Below are 18,106 nucleotides of genomic sequence, written 5' to 3'. Positions count from 1 at the left end.
CAAAAATGGGTGGGGATGGTCAAAAAAGTCAACGAGGGCCTATGGTCTAAACCCAACAGAGGGTCAACCATTTTGGTTTGAACGATGATTCGGAGCCGACTTTTGGTGATTTTGCACCAATGGTATTTGAACAAACTTGTTTTCGTTGTGTTGTACCCACAATGCCCCGCATTGTAGTCCGCTTCCTGCGTTAGGTTCACTCGAACCGAACCAACACCTGAGTTTTAAGGCGGACCAGAGTTCGGTTGCGCATTCACACCTCCCCCAAACGAACTGCACTCGGGTTCGATTAAGAAGGGCTGGTGTGAATGCACCCATCGACGCACTTCAGGTGTCTCTGTCTTCCACAACAACACATCACTGTCGAATTAGCCGAGGATTAAAAAGAATAAACAGAGTGGGTGCAGAGTGTCACGCCATTACAGATCCACAGCAAAAGATAGTGAGAGAAAGAAGAAAAAGAACAGAGAGCAGGACCCATGTGTTTTGCTAGCCATTTCCAGGTCCGCCTTACATAAAAATTCAACACTGCCCACACACATAACGCAATAACACACACACACATTCACATGGAGACTTATGTAATTCCCCCTGAGAAAGACAGAGACAGAGAGGGAAAAACAAAGGAGATTAGATAAAAGATAAAATGATGAAAAGAGAGAAGTCGGGACGGAAAATTAGACCTGGGGTGAAGAAATCTCTGCAGCGCCGAGGTTCAAACTGTCAGAGGGAGACGTGTACACTGGGTTTCTAACAAGGTGTTTGTGCAGCTGCAGGCGGCAGCAGAGGCAGCAGCCTGGAAAACCCAGCGGGACAGGCGAGAGGATGCGACGCTGCTGATGCTCGCTGAGCACTTAAGCGAGAAGTAGACGGAGAGATAGTCAAGGCACGACTTGTCAGGAGAGGAGTGGAGTGGAGGGGAGTGAAGTGAAGTGCCGGGCGGGAGAGTGTGGGGAGTTGTCAGGGGAAGTGGAGTTTTGGGAAATCCTAACTCACGTTTTCCTCTTCTGGGATCAGCCGAGTCAGGTCCTTGTGTTTTAAAGTGGGGGAAAGAGCTGACAGTGGTAAAACTATTTTGGGATAAAGATTTCATTTTGCTAAATATTAAAGGGATATTTTTTGTTTTTAAACTGTGGTTGTATGAGGCACTGACGTGTCAGGGTATCTATATTTTTTGGAACCAATTTCAATGACCTCAAAAAGGAAGAATGAAGACCATTACTGGGGGAAAAAGAAATCGAGATTCAGAATCAAATCAAATCAAAGCTATCCCCCAACAACGGTTTCTTGGCTCTGCCATAATAAAGGTCTAAAATAACGCTATTGCTACCTTGATCTTATAGCCAGTACCTGGCTAGAGGTGTGTAGTGTAGTTTCAAGACCATTAAAAGTGAAGTCATGGCTGTTTTCCTATTCATTTACAAGAGGAGCATGCCCTTGTTATTGTTAAAAAGTAGCTACCAAGATGGCCGCCAAACGGTCATACTTTGGTGAAGTGTTCCTGGCAAAGTTGTGTAGTGCCGTGAAGCAATATGTGTTTCTTCTGGGGACTTTGAGGTCGGCGGCCCTGGTCTTGCAAGGCTGGTTTTTGGTTCTTTACTGTAGAGCTGCTTCCCTGGGAGCTCTGGTTTTTTTGTTTTGTTTTGGGTTTTTTTTTTAGAGAAGAGTGTAGGACGAGCGAGATCACCGACAGCTGCTTGTGGTGAATGATCGGCCTGATGCAGATGGACGACGTCACGGAACAAGCAGCCTGTCCGCCTGCAGACCAGTGGCCTGACAGGCTGCGGAGAAAGCACAGCGGCGCCCCCACACCGTCAACAAAGTCCACCTGGTCTGAATTTCAAAACCTCCAGATGTTCCACGATGACAGATTTGTCATGAGACAGAAGAATCTGGAGAGGACCTTTTGTCCATCCAGCCTCCCATGTACCTATTGCGTTTCCTTCCTAGGGGTAAATCATTTCCTACATTCCCCAGAATGCATTTCCTTTGCCTCCAGAGACCGTGCAGGGACTTGTATTCTGCTGGGCTGCATGTGTAGGAGGGAACAGATATAAGTGCACGGGTTTCCAGCGAAGAGAAACCGACCTTTGCACTCCACTCAACACATCTTCCAGCTGCCGGGGAGAAATTAGCATCTCAGCGTCTTCTATCTTTGTGATCATGAGGATCAAGCATGCCCGCTGCTAATGATGGTGTTTTTGCTTCATCTGTTCTCAAGAACTGTGTGCTATCGTCAGCGGAAACGCCTCGCTGATAAATCATCTGTGTTGCACTTTAAAGGCTTGCCAATCATCAACCAGATAAAGGAAAAAAAAACAAACAAAAGGACAAACAGTGAATCTCTCAAATCTGTGAACAAGAGAATAAAGATAAAGATGCATATCACTGAAAAAACACCAACGACGGTAGAGTATGATACACATCCTGACCCTTCGTGCCAGCATCCGATCATCGGCTTTAGAAACAGCCAAACTGGGAAATGTATCTCCCAATCATGTTGGGATTCACAAGTTTAAGCCCATTCGCAACTGTGTCCAAAAGCTTAAAAGCCAATGATGAACTGTTATCACCGCAGTATCACTTCCTGCCATCCATGCGGCCCAATCGACAGAAGACCAGACGGACTTTTGCGACGCATTTGGATTGAGCTGAAGAAGACGTTTGTGTCGCAAAACCTTGTCAATGACCTTTTTAAGGTTTTCAAGAGTCAAGTCATGTCATTTACAAAGGAGCAAAAAGCAAAAAGTAGCTACAGAGATGGCCACCAAACGGCAACACTCTCCTAGACATACTTTGGTGAAGTGTTCCAATTCTGGGCTTTTTCATTAATCGACAACTATTTTGATAATCGATTAATCAGTTTGAAGCTTTTTTCATGATTAAAACAAGATTTTTGATCTTTTAAGCTTCTTAAATGTGAATATTTCTTCATTTCTTTGCTCTGGATAACAAAGAAATCATTAAAAGTGAATCATTTTGGTTTGTGGACAAAAAAAGTCATTTGAGAACATCATCATTTTCAGGTTCGACGAAAACCGATCAACATTTTTTAAGGTTTTCTGATATTTTATGGACCAAACGATAACTCGATTAATCGAGAAAATAATCGTTAGTTGCAGCTCTAATGAATAAACTAAAGTAGTTTCCCCTGACATAACCACATTTCACATAACCAAACAACACGAGACAAACTCTGACAATGACTGCGTTTCCCATTATTCATCTCCAGTCATCGAGTTTCATCGACAATGCTCATCCGCTCATCAAGAGTGACCATGACGGCGGCTAAGTATAACAAGCAGCCCATCACTGCGTGCGTAGGATGACTAATGGATCGACATAATTGCAGTGGGCTATAAGTATCCACAGGGGGCAACAGTGGGCCAACTGGTGGCCTGCTGACTGATGACAGGTGTCCGTATTGATGCCTGTTGCAAGAGCACAGTCGCAAATGGCACTCGGGGCCGAGGACAAGGAAGCGAGAGCTGCATGGTAGTCTCTCTCTCTCTGTGTGTTTGTTTATGTGTGTGTGTGTGTGTGTGACAAAGTCGTACACAGGCATTAATATGAGTCAGAATGGACACTTGTGCTGTAGGAGAGAAGAGCGGCTGTTAGCATAACTGTGAATATTCATAATTTTAGAAGCATATCGGGTCACTGGTGTACAGATTCACATACTTCTGTCAGACCACTCTGTGTGTGTGTGTGTGTGTGTGTGTGTGTGTGCAGGAGAGACAGAAGCATATAGTAGACCATCCATCACGGTGTCATAAAATCTTTAAACTGTCTCGTGTGTCTTCAGGAGAGGCCCACAGTGTCTCTTCTGTGTTTTCTCTCCATTTTCATTTGACATGTAACTAAGTTGAAAAGAAAAGAACCTGCAAAAATAAAAATCATTAAAAAAAAAAAATACTTTTTTTATGTTGGTGGTAAGATTCAAAATAAGGATGACTAAATTTGATGAATTACATCGGTGAGGTTGTAGCTATGCGTGGTAAAAACACTGCTACAGTGTAATTTAGACATAAAGTTAAGTTAAGTAAATTTATAGTGGGACATATTATGAGCCAGTGGGCCCCTGGGCACTAACTGAAAAAGGGCCCCCCCACATTTGGCTGAGGGGCCCTGTTAAAAAATCCCTGACTAACGTACGTAGTAGCAAAGATTTTGCGCTGAGGCTACTATCAATTATCAATAATCCATTCTTACATTTATACTTTCATGGTTCTTTTTTCACGGTTTCTATGTATCAACTGCCAAAGAGCGACAGACTTAAAGTTCCAGTGCAGCACCTCTATCGCCCCCCGTGGGACGTATGAGCAATTACCACAACGCTGCAGCCCCGATTTGACCACCTTTTTCTATCGTACTTTTGCGAGTTACGTGTTGTCTATCCGTCTTTTACTGTACGCTTGCGTAAAAGGCAAGTGTATTTTTTAGCAGTGCAGGGATGTCTCCACAGACACAAAATCAAACGTCTATAATGAGAAACACAGAGAGCGACGTGTGGAATTAATAGACTTCATTTTTTAGTCTTCAATTAGCAGCTTCTTCAAACTCCAGTATATCTGCATGGTAGATAAAGTTTTCTTTCACATTTGTGTTTTTAAGCGTGTCGTTTTAAAAGTAAAGCTGCACTTTCAGTGACAAACATCAATTTTTTTGCAAATAACGATCTCATTCCAGGCTCGGCGCCCACTTTTTTCCCCCTCCAAAAAGACGCTGTCACTTGTTGTCACATCTCAAAATAAATGAATAAATAATCATTTTTTTTTAAAAAACAATAAACAACCTGCATTGTTTCACCTCGCTGCCAGATATTTCTCAATAAATAATAAAATAAAAACTATAATGAGTGCTTGGAGGGGAAAAAAAACAGCAGGATCCACACACTTTCAATGGCTTGTTATTGTCACATATTTCCACCTTTCCTTTACCGTGTTGACCTGAGCTCGACTGTGTGTGTGATTCACAGTGTGACTGACGGACAGATCGGCATGAGGAGCTCTTCATACAAACACAGTTTTTCTCTTCACATAAGGAGCGTTAGGTAACGCCAGGGGGATTTAGATCAAGTCCAATTTTCAAAATGGAAAAACTGAACACATTTCCTAAGAGTTTGTTTTTTATTATGATTCGTGTTCTTGCTTAAAAGTCTTTTCAGGTTTGATTAATTGACTTTGGAGTTCAGTGACGCTGAAAAAACAGGAAGATATTCTACATTTTGTGATGCAAAAAGTGTTACTTCTTTGCTCTTGAACGAACAACACATTAGACGATATGTATATATGTAATCAAAAACATATAATAATACAAAATGTTCTATGTTTTTACCTCATTTATCATGATAATTGATCAAAATCAACTTGATCCAACTCTACACTTAGGATGTAATCTTTTCCAACAGCGCACACCCACTTAATCTCTTAATCTCATTTTCCATCGCGTTTCAGAGCGTGCGCTCCCGCATATAATCAGCGTCGCACGTGAAGTCTTCTCGACTGTGAGAGTGATGGATCACTTTCATGCTGCGTTTGTAGATTGTGTTAGAGTGACCACAAGAGGACAAAAGCCTGCATTAGTGCTGTTCGCTCGGAGGCAGCTGCAGAGTGAAGGAAGGAGGGAAGGAAGAAGGTAAGGTGGGAGGGAGGGAGGGAGGGAGGGAGGGAAGGTTTCATCAAGTCAAACCACTTCATTTTCAAAGTTTCTGCTCACAAACACTTATTTCTAATAAAAAACGGTTCAGGAATAAACATCAGAGTCACGCTCAGGTCTTAGTTTGGACCAAAGAGAGTTTGTTTCTTGTCTCAGAGACAATCAGAAGACACATAATCTGTCATAAACTGAATCAGAAGACACATAATCTGGCATAAACTGAATCAGAAGACACATAATCTAGAATGAACTGAATCAGAAGACACATAATCTAGAATGAATTGACACCAAAGACATGTTTGTTTCTTGACTCAGAGACAATCAGAAGACACATAATCTGTCATAAACTGAATCAGAAGACACATAATCTGACATAAACTGAATCAGAAGACACATAATCTGACATAAACTGAATCAGAGGACACATAATCTGCCATAAACTGAATCAGAAGACAGATAATGGGGAATGCACTGATTTAGAAGACACATAATCTGGAATACACTGAATCAGAAGACACATAATGGGGAATGCACTGAATCAGAAGACACATAATGGGGAATGCACTGAATCAGAAGACACGTAATCTGGAATACACTGAATCAGAAGACACATAATCTGGAATACACTGAATCAGAAGACAAATAATCTGGAATGAATTGACATCAATTGACTCACACTGAAGCCATTAACCACCAATAATCTCCAAAATCTAACTATAGACTCTAGAGAAGATAAATGTTTATATATAAGCACTTTTCTAGTGACTTGATGACCACTCACATTCAATTCACCCATTCAACCGCTGCCATCCCAGGTGTCAAGTGTCTTGCACAAGGACACATCGGCATCAGAATTGAACCCACAAGTGAGCTACAGTAAAGACATGCCTCCTGACAGAAGCGGCCATCTTGTGCCGCCATGTTCCTATGGCAGCCCGAATGGACAAAAAGTATGCATTTTGCAGCGTTGATGGAAAAGTTTCCTGTCATCCAGGAATTTTAACAAAGACATTTCTGTCAGATTTTACAGAAATGGCGGAAATTCACCTCAAGGTTGAAACTCATTTCAGCTTTTTGGCCTCTTTTTTTGACCCGGTATTATGACACAGTCGACTGTCAGCGCCATTTTTCGCAAAATTTGAAGAATTTTAAATGCAATTGGCGCGCAACCACGGCCCAGTTGAGGGGAAGATCATGTCTGTGCATTGACTTTGTTTGTACACTTGTCCAGTGTGAACAACGCGGCATCAGGAGGCGTCCGGACCTCAACTAGTCCTGAACATTGTCTTCAAGTGACTTTTGTTTTTTTCCTCGTCTGTCAGGCAGAATTTCATCTGCCAGAAGTGACAGAAATTTGCCTTGGGGTTAAAATGAATTTCAGGTTTTTGCATGTGTTTGGCTGTAGGACGACTGCGATGATGAAGATGATGACAGTTCCTGAGCAGTGATGGGGGGGGGGGGGGGGGGGGGGGGGGGGGAAGCCTGCCATGTACATGAGTCAGGTTACTGTAGCGGGTCTGTCTGCACCGAGGACAGACACAGAGACAGACAGAGGGACTGAACTCTGTCCAACAGTCTGAGCGTCATGCTAAGACACTCTGCGATCTCACTCCTCCTACACAACACAGGGCAGAATGTACCCCCCCCCAATTCAAACACACATATACTGTACATACACACACACACAAACCACCTTCAAGACTAATATAAAAACCCATTAAAACACAGCGCGGCCCTCGTACGGCAGTCACCCCCCCCCCCCCCCACCCCGGGAAAAGAAGCAAATAAATAATGAAATGAAATGAAAACTCATCAGTCATGTGAAGAGTCACAAAATGCCACTTTTGCAGTATAATGTGCCTCCGAGATCTAACGAGCAAAACAACAGCGAGGAAGTGGGAACATCACATCCACTCCCACGCAGGCAGGATGGCACTTCACTTTTTAAGTTATGTAACAGTCCAATGGTGTGAGATTGCATTCCAAAGGGGAGACAGGAGATCAAGACACTCAAAAATAATCACAATAAAAAAAGTGTCTGAGTGGATAATTGAGCACTGCTCATGTCAGCGGAAATAAACACACACACACACACACACAGGTGAATAAATGACATTATTGTGTGGTGTTTGTGAGCTGGAAGGTGGAAAATAAAGAAAAGACTGAATAATTCCCACAAAAACTGTATCCTGAGGATAAACCTGAGGCTGTTAATTAATAAAACACCCACTCTTCATGTCTCAAATGTCACATTTGCCTCAAGTTTTCACTGCTTGAGTTTTGGATTATGTGTATATATATATATATATATATATATATATATATATATATATATATATATATATAATTTGTCCACATATATTACATCTGACTGAGCTGCATTGTTTCCACAGAGACGTCTGCCTGCAGACCGGAAACTACGTTAGACAACAACAACAACGACGACGACAACGACGGCAACAACAACAGACGCCGACGCGCTTTGAACTTGTGGAAACAAAAAAAAAGAGCAAACATCAAAGCAGATGCCGCAGGCGCGTGCCAACTCTCCAGGAACTGCTGATGCGGTGTTTTTTTTTCTTTCTTTCTTTTCTTTTTTTTTGTTAGTAAATCAATCATGTTTTTTTTTATAGAAAAATCTGATCCAAAAAAACAACAACTTACCTTGTTGTGTGTGAAGGTGGGAACAGGTGCTGGTGCGCGGCGGCGGCGGCGGCGCTGTGCGTGGTCTGCTGTCTAATTAAAGGCGTCCGCGAGAGTTTGGTGGTGCGTGAGTGTGTGTGTGTGAGAGAGCATGGAGCAAAGCAGCAGCAGCAGCAGCAGCAACATGCTGTGGCAACGCGGCAATAATAACGCGGGGCTCGTCAGGAAGAATGCGCACAGCACTGGCGACAGGGCGGAGGAGAGCATTTATTTATTTATTTTTTTAAATTCTGGCTGCAAGTGATGCTCAGTCACAGCAGAGGGAGAGAGTGTGTGTGTGTGTGTGTGTGTGTGTGTTTGAATCCCCCCCCACCTTCCCTTACTCTCTCGCCACACTCACACGCCCTCAGACCAAAACCACAACTTGATAAATCAACCCCACAGCAACTTCATTTAAAGCTGTAGTGCGTAACTTTCGCCCCCTCTTATGACCGTCATGATAAGTCAGGATTTCTTTTGATTTCATGGCTGCAGAATTGAGCGAGGGCTTTTTCCAAGATAACTCTCACTTTCGATATCTGGCAGTTATCCAACCATTTAGCAATTGTGGCGCTGAGAAGCTGTCGTCGCAAACGTGTGACGCGTTTGGTGAATCTCGTCTGTGATTGCACGGCCGCTCCACGGAAGTCAAGAGTTCTCTGCTTTCCAGTATCCATCCATCCGGTCACACCCTGGACAGATCGCTAGTCCATACTTCTTGAATTTTCTAGATATTATAAAACGGCCTAGGAGATACGGTAATGAGAAGTATGCATGACAAAAGTAGCAGAAGGGATAAATAATGCCTGCTACGATGGTCCCCATGTCTTGTTTCGGGCGACTGGCAACACTACGTATGTATCAAGTATGATCCCTCCCGACTAATCATTGTTCACGAAACTGTGCGAGTTCATAGATCATCGGGGAGGCGGGGCAAGGAGTTGTCAATCATGGCTACCCAAGCGTTGCCGTGACAGTCCGTTGAGGAGACGTCAAAGAGGCGGAGGGTACTGTCGCCAAAGCTCAACGAAATGTTCTTTGGTGTCACTCGGGGCGTTAAAGGTGACATCGAATGCTTGTATCACACATATATGTTAGTTATGGAGGTCTACTTACATATATTAACTTGTTTTCAAGGTCAAAAACCTCCCAATCGCTGCAAACGAGCCGATCAAAATATCTCCTCACTGACGCTCTCGCCAGCCGCGCTGTTTCAGACCAAAATCACACCCCCAGAACGTGGACTGGGTTGTGATTGGCCAGCCAACGAGAGCTTTACCACTGTCCTGTGATTGGCCAGGTACCTGGAAGTGACGTAATAGATAGGCCAGCTCTCAGATACACAGCTCCCCCTCTGGCACGGTGGATGCTCTGCATCTCAGCAGCTACAACGAGAGTAGTTCTTCTTCTTCTGCGGTTGAATGTACGCAACCGGATGTGCCCGGACTAGTGCCCGCACCGGGAGGCGCTACGGTGGTGAGAGGAGTGGTGAGGATTTCTGATGACATCATCAGCATAGGGAAGTGCCGATCCGCTTCGCAGAGCCCAGGAAAAAAATACAACACTATTTTCTCAGCAGTGGCTGAACTGTTTGTTCCGAAACTTTAGGGTTTCATAAATGAGGTAATGACGCAGATACACACACACAAACGCAGCGTTAATTGGAGCTTCCGGTCTATGTCGCCATTAACATGAATTGTAGAAGTCCGACTTTAGTCAGACTAAGACAATAATTCAGATGTTATCCGAGGCAGCACTCAAATCACACATCAATAATGTCACTCATTCAGTGCAGTACTCCCATCTAGGTTCACACCCTGGTCACATCACGCCTCGACTACCTGACAAATCCATCCCTAAACTGCAACTGGTCCAACACTCCTCTGCACGGATCATCCCTAGAACCCGGTCCACACAGACCTTGAGCACTACCTGTTGAACAACACTTCCAGGTCCAGTTGGTGGTAGATTGTTGTTATGGTCAAAAGAGACCACGAAGAAGATGGTAGCCATGGAAACTATGGTAGCCAGGCCCTACATCAATGTATATATCAATGTATATATATATATATATCAATGTATATATGTGTATATATATATATATATATATATATATATATATGTATATATGTACTCCATTATATGTAAGATGTGTTTATAATAACTCAGTTTGGTTGAATCATTGCTCATTTTTCCTAATAAGGCTCATCTTTCACAGTTCCCTCACTGTGACTGTGGTAAAGCTGTTGAGACGCGTCACATAACCGGAACTGGACTTTGACGCACAGTGCTTTTTTTTTTTCTTCTTGTGAGCTATTTCTGGAATGCTGTAACCATCTTTTTTTCCTGCAGGTGAGGATGTGTCGTTCTCCCTCTGCTCACTAGAGGGCGCCACAGGCCATCTTTATAGGCTGAGCCCATATGACGGTGAAGTGAGAGGACTGTGGTTGTAATGAGGGAAGGTTTACATGCTGGGTAATTTTTTTCACAGTTTCTCCCTCCTGCCAACTTTTATTTTAAACGCAGCTGCTCCACTTTTTTCATTACCTTCCTGTGTGCGTCATTAAATGGACTTTAAAACCGTAATGATTCATTTAAAGGTTCCCAACCTTCTCATGAAGGTCTGTGTGATCCAATAAAAGTAGCTGGCAGTTCGTCCCATGTCTGGACACAGACTGAAAAGAGAACTGCATCCTTACTGGGAGTGGAATGGGTCAGTTAGGCACACTCGATAAATAACCATCCCTTATCATTCTATTCTTTGGCACCCATATTTTGGGGTACCAGAGTAAAAGGGTACGGAACGGTCAGCTGATTGAACGTCACTTTCTTGCGATCGGTGTGTAAATATCCAAATGGAAATCGAGGCAAACGTCCACAGTCTAATCACATACGTCTTGTTGTTTGAGACAAACAGAGCAGGACAAAAAAGACCTGCTGGATGTCCTCCATTGTTGTCTGTTGCGTCACAAGGGTTAGGGTCGATATCGTCGTTTGTTGTCGTTGACAGCGTACACCACACCTACCAAGTAAAGGTACTGTTCTCAGTCGAAGCCTGAACCAGGACCAGTGAAAGTGTTTTGAAGAAGAGACTAAATGACCTTTGCAGTTGGGTTGCATATATATCGGTATTGGTATCGGTTATTGGCCCAAACACTCCCTATATATATATATATATATATATATATATATATATATCGGCATAAACTTTTTTGGAGCACTGCGAGGTAGTGCTTTTTTGGAGCACTACCTCGCAGAATTTGTCGTCGTGGAAGTAGTTCACTCTGGACCTCAGTCGCTGATCAACGGAGAGACAGACAGACTGCCGTACGTCTGCTGTGGCTAAAAATACAGACGTGACCTCAGTGTCCCAGGACTGATTTTATTGACTCTGTCTGTGCTTTGAGGCGGTTCCACAAAAGTGCCAGCTCTAAGTCGCAGCCAATTTGCGATAAGAGAAACTTTGGGTGCCACCATTTTGTTTCCATTATTCCATCATCATCAATAAAGACAATACAAAAGTGTTTTAAAGGTGATATATGTAAGAAATAAAGTATTATATTAGCCCATAAAATTATGTGTCATCAGTCATGCATGATAAAATTCCAATTTTAGTCGCACTAAAGGCCCTGGTATCCTTGCACGTCAGGGTCCTGTAGTATCTCACTTCACTTCACTTCATGTAAACACGCTAAAATCGAGCTAGTCGGACTAACATACCCGGATAATGTGATTCATAGTGCAATTACTCCTGCATGTATGAGCTTAGTCAGACTGGAGATGCACCAAATTATCCTCTCCGATCTTTTAGCCAGAAGTAGAAAAGAGACAAAGTACAAACCGTGGCAGCAGCGGCATCTTTCTTTGGACAGCACAGCAACCACAAGCAAAAGTCAACAGGAAACTAGCTTATAGAGAGATACAGCGCCACCTACGGAGGCGGAGTCTGACGTACATGGCCAATAAATCGCTTTTCATCTCCGGTATGTATACTCACGTTGTCCGATTGCCTGTCTTAGTCAGACTACGGCCTTAGCTTGATTGAAGTGTGCATGTAAACGTACTCAGTGATTAGAGCAACAAAGCTACAGCCAGTATGTGCACAAATTAGTTTTTAAGTGGTTGGTCGCAAACAGTCAATAACTCAGCTCGTAATATTTCAACAAACAGCAGCAATGACGAACGTGAACAAACAGAAAAAACCTCCATACCCCTTCAAATGGTCTGCATTCAAATATAGACGCAGTGTTGTGATGAAGAATAAATGATGGCACCGTTATGTACGTGTATGTGTTTGAACGCGATGTTGGGTATAAGTGCATGTTTGTTTTTAAATATTTCATCAGATTTGGCAACCGCACTCTATTTTAAACGTTATAAGTCACTGTCGTATGTGTTTTATATACATATATATTTCTTGTGACCAAAACTGGCACAAGAAACTGTATCATTCCAAGGTCAGGATATGTGTGTGTGTGTGTGTGTGTGTGTGTGTGTGTGTGTGTTTAAATGTCCCATTTGCTGCGGTCTGCTGCTGATCGCCTGCAGTGAAGAAGGAACACTTCAGATGATGATGATGATGATGATGATGATGTGTGGCTCCTCAGTGTTTCATCACCACCACGGCATCTTTAACATGCCCACATCACGGTGTGTGTGTGTTTTCCTCCGTCCACTGAGTGGAAAAATCACTAGTGTGGCAATCGTAAACCAATGGCACAGAGATAATTCTAATTAATTGGATCACACACACACACACACACACAGTCTACTTCCCATGAACTCAGAGGACATTACATTGACTTACATGGAGATTTACCTTAACCTTAAGCATACTGGCCGAACACTAACCTTAACCTAACCCTAAAATGTAGTAATTTAAGTGGTCTTTTATTTATGTATATATATATATACATACATATGGGCTGTGGGCTGCATGAGTGTGTATATGTGTATATTTATATATATATATATATATATATATATACACACATATATGTATACATATATATACATATATATATATATACTTTATATATGTATATGTATATATAAATATACACATATACACACTCATGCAGCCCACAGCCCTTCAACTAAAGTGTGAACTAAAATGGAAGTGATGTGTTGTGGTTTCAACTCTGCATAAGCCTCTCACTGTGAGTCACTGCGAGAGAGACGAGAAGGGACATGGACACTGTGTGTGTGTGTGTGTGTGTGTGTGTGTGTGTTGTTATGTTACACTCATGTCGTATGTTGTGTGTTGTCTCTCGGATCCGTTTGTGTTGTGATCTTCTGAAATGTTTGCCCCCACCACTTTACATCTGACTCTGCTGTTGCCACATGTTAAGGGGAAATGTCCCTTTAACTCAACGGCGTCTATATATTAACTCTGTTTTACATGAAACATCTGATTTTAGCCACTTAATAAACAGCTTAACTAATGAAGTATATACCTCATAGATGCTCTTTTACAGTGTTTTCTAGGGGTCACTCTCCCACACCAAAGTCCATAGAGAAAACTATTTTGTGACATTGATGTTTGAAATCCTTGTTTCGGTCACAAACGTCCTGAATGAGGCAGCAGTAGACCAGCAGCTCCCTCCCGTGAGCTGAAAGCATTGATTTTCTCTATGGACTTTGGTGTGGTAGAGTGAGCAGTACTTTTTTGTAAACTTTATCCAGCAATTATGGGTTATATAAGTCAACTAACATTGCATGTTAAGTTGTTTATCATCAGATCCGACGTTATGACAGTTACGTCTTTGTTTTAATATTGTTTCTCGTCACTTAAAAAAGTCCCTGAATCTCCTTTGCTGCACTTTGCAACTTTTCCACGTACACGTATGCACCGTACAGTCTATAAAATATTACATACTTTACAACACAGGAAAGAATACCATCATTTTTACATTGATCTTCCTTCTGTGGGCTGCAGTTCAAATCAACAGAGACTTGAAAATGATGTCAGAGAGGCAGTGGGGGGGGGGGGGGGGTCTGTCTCATCTAAAATGAAGAACCAGTGGCCATTCCCAAAAGCGGAAAATCAATCTAAGTGAAAATTACATAAGAAAAATGATCAATAATAATGTGAAATATTGATTTCGCTTCATCCTCCACTTGAAAAATGCCTGGAATCAAATTATATTTTCTTCTCATTTCATTTATGTAATCCAGTTTTATTAAAAACTGCAGGAGGTCAGTGAGGGGGTCGGCCGCCAGCTCACGAGCAATATGTGATTAATTAAAGGTAAGGGGACATTAAAATCTACTCAGACACTCAGATTCAGGAGCTTTTTATCTGATTAAGTGGCCAAACACAAACAAGACTGTGGATGAAGTGGAATAGGTGGGAAAACATGTTGAGATGAAATGTAGAGACATGGCGTGTTTGAGGAGGAGGAGGAGCAGGAGAGTGACAGCACCAACATCTGTTCGAGGCGCCGCACGCGCCACCTGATCCCACCTGACCCCCCCACACACACACACACAGCTGTCCACCGTCCGTCTGTCCTGTCATCACATGCACAAACACAGAGAGGTTTCACAGACCAAACTCTGTCCGAAAATCTGTGCGGGAGAGTCAGAACAGCTGTCTGTCAACCTGTGTGTGTGCGTGTGCACATATTTGTATCTTAGTGAGGACCCTCAAACTCTTCGTGAGGACATTTTGACCTCGTGGGGACATTGTGTCTGGACCCCGACAACTTTAAAGTGCTTTTTCAGGCAATGCAACATGTGCAGACCCTGGTATACTCGCGAGTCAGGGTCCTGTAGTATCCCACTTCACCATCCGGTGGTGGTACAAAGTGAAGACAAAGTGAAGACATTTTGTATGGTTAGGACGAAGTTAGGGATCGGTTAAGGTTAAGGTTAGGCCAGTAGTAGTTATGGTTAAGTCTTTAAATCTATGTAATGTCCTCTGATGTCATGGAAACTAGACTTGTTACCTCTTTAGAACATTTTTTTGTCATAAACACTAACCTTGTCCAGACCAGTGGTCCTCATGGAGACCCAAACCTGGTCCTAATAAGGCAGAACTTCACGTCTGAGGACCTAAGTTAAGTTAGATTTGAATTGTGGCTAGGTTAAGGTTAGGGTTAGGCATTAACCGGTTATGCTTAGGGTTGGGGTTAAATGGCAGCCAATGCAATGTCCTTGGAGGACTAGCTGCACACTCTGTGAGGACCACAGTTGTGACACTTTGACCTTTGGGAGGACAATATGTCTGGCCCTCGCAGCTTTAAAGGGCTTTTTCAGGGTTGTAGACTTTATGGATGGTCATTTAATTGTAATGTTTAGAGTTAGGGTAAGTGAGTGGTTAGGGGGGGACTGCATTATGTCTACAAGGGTCCTCACAAAGAGGGCTGTTCAAGAATGTGTGTGTGTGTGTGTTTGGAATATGGTTAAGTGAACGATGGAGGACGGGTGGTAAAGTGGCAGAGGTGTAAATTGTGTGTGCGGGGGGGCGACAAGCACGGAGATCACACATTTAATTAAAGTGTTAAATGATGAGAGGCCAGCATGATTGACAGTCAGCTGGATAGATGATAGAAGGAGGTTTTAAGTGAAAGTGATTCCATGTTTCTCAAGGTTGGTTTCTATCAGCAGCCGATCAGTTTTCAGCAATAATTGTGTTTTCCTCTTTATGAAGCGGAGTTTAAGCTGCATGAGCGATGTTTATCAGTGGACACAGACTCAGCATGTGGGGAAGTGGAGCCAATGCGAAACCTGCATTCTTTTTAATGGCCATCAGGGGGCGTTTTGTATGCAAGACCCCACAGCTAATGTAATTTAGTATTTTCCTAAGGTGTTTTGTCTCACTTGCTACTTGGTCAAATGAAGAATAAACTTAGAATCATTATGATGCTGCTGTGTTTAGTCAAATTAAATGTGACCAGTTTTCATTTTATTTATATGAATTTTTTTATGAAGAAGTGACTTTGACGTCGACATTCTGTCAATTTTGTTTATTTTTTTTCAAACCCAACGTTACTGTTGTTGTGGGAATGAGACATGTGTCTCAGATGTGTCGCAGTGACGTCACGGTGGTGTCTTTACCGTCACGTCCTGGATCTTGATGAGCTGTAAACACAACACGAGGTGTTGCGATATTGTAATATCATATACTAAGTCATAAAAAGTAAAGTCATAAAGTCTCTTTACCTTCCTGACATATTTAAAGACCTTACGTTTCTGCTCTGTGCATTCTGCTTTTAGCTCTGCTTTGGTCTCCACCGCCTCCTGAGGGGAAACAACTGTCTGTTTTCTAACGTGTCTCTGCATAATACCGTGTACTTTATCCATAAAAATCTCTCCTCCCACCTCAGTGACCAGCTCCCCTTGTTTCGCCGCCCTGCGTTAAACACCAGCAGGAGGATGCTCACGTCCTCTGCAGCTCTTTTGTCAGCCTGTGTTGGCGGTGGACGCAGCTGGCTAAATGTGGTCCAGCTTTGTGAGTCAGAGGCAGCAGCGAGGCACCGGCATGGCCCAGAGGTTTTCATGTATTATTGTCTTTTGTGAGTCAGAACGTGCTGGAACAACGCAGCAGTGCAAGGAGGCTGGTTCTGTGGGCCGCAAGAGCAGCACTGAGTAACCGCTCTGCTCAGCTCGGAGGTGCCACCGGCATCAAATCTGCCGCGTTACTGCATTTCACGCCTCTGTCGAGACAGGAATTATGAGTTTATGTCCTTAACCCACTGCAACGCGGTTTTATGTCGGATGAGAGCATGTAGACAGGAACACAGAGGTCCAGTTTCTGTCAAAGCAACGGAATTCACTCAGATTAGTGCACAAGGGAATCTATGTATGTGTAGTACAGTAAAAAAAACCAAAAAAGAACCATAAAATATTAAAGCTGTGGTGGCAACCCATCAGTATGTCAGCCATTTGTGTTTGAACTCCCATTTTTAAAGCCTCAGATTTAATATTCTGGCCAACGCCATGTTTGATGTGTAAATAATTGAACTGCAAGAGCTTTCAAATCCACCTACACCTGTGATGCTAATCGCAGTGTTCAAGGCCCAATACAAGCAGTGCTGTGTAGTCTCTATGACTCTAAATGGGACCATAATTAAAGAAATAGATATCATTCTGAATTGAAGACCTGAAACTCGTGACAGAGCGTTAACGGCCAGACGTTACAAATCAAGTCAATTATTTCTCATAGATTCACAGACAAAGACAATTATTATTCTACGGTAATTTTGCTCTACTTCAAAAACACTTATTTCCTAATCCTTGAAGACAAATCTCATGGACACAGCAATGCATTAAAAAAACAATCTGTAAATGAGTGATATTTGGGGTTGTGTGCATTTGATCTCACTCTTTGTTTTAAAGATGTGTATTTGGATCTACCGCTTTATCCCCCACATGAGGGTCAAGGTTGTGCCAATCTCAGCTGACATAGGGCAATAGGTGGGGTACACCACAGCATGTCCAATTTTGCCTTATCCCCAAATTTGCATGTTTTCTTCACTAAAAGAAGAAAAAGGCATTTTAGCAGAGTCATGTTACTTCTTATTTTTGAGAGAACAATATTTGTGACACAGTTGGAGAGTCATGTCTTTGAAATGACTCAGCACAAATGTGTCTTTAAGAGCTTCACACGTTCATAAATGGTCTAAAATGACTGTATTGGACTCATATGGGTATCGGTAGATACTCGCGTATTGGTATCGGTATTGGTATCGAGACATAAGGTTTCACAGCAGTGACATGTTAGGAGAGGCTGTGGACAGAATGAAGTTCCAGGAATGAAATG

General features: G+C 42.7%; 1 protein-coding gene across 1 annotated transcript in view; it reads right to left on the bottom strand.

The window, feature by feature from the left end:
• Window positions 1–8,622, bottom strand: part of rin1b (Ras and Rab interactor 1b) — a 28,731-nt gene extending 20,109 nt beyond the window's left edge. Inside the window, exon 1 of the mRNA XM_058623792.1 lies at window positions 8,323–8,622. The gene's annotated coding sequence lies outside the window, so the exon portion shown is untranslated. The remainder of the gene's footprint in view (window positions 1–8,322) is intronic.
• Window positions 8,623–18,106: the final 9,484 nt, after the last annotated feature.

This window comes from Solea solea, chromosome 3 (genome assembly GCF_958295425.1).
Source record: "Solea solea chromosome 3, fSolSol10.1, whole genome shotgun sequence".
Lineage (NCBI taxonomy): Eukaryota > Metazoa > Chordata > Actinopteri > Pleuronectiformes > Soleidae > Solea > Solea solea.
Note: the sequence above shows the minus strand (reverse complement) of the source record. Positions and strands in the feature narration are given on the sequence as shown.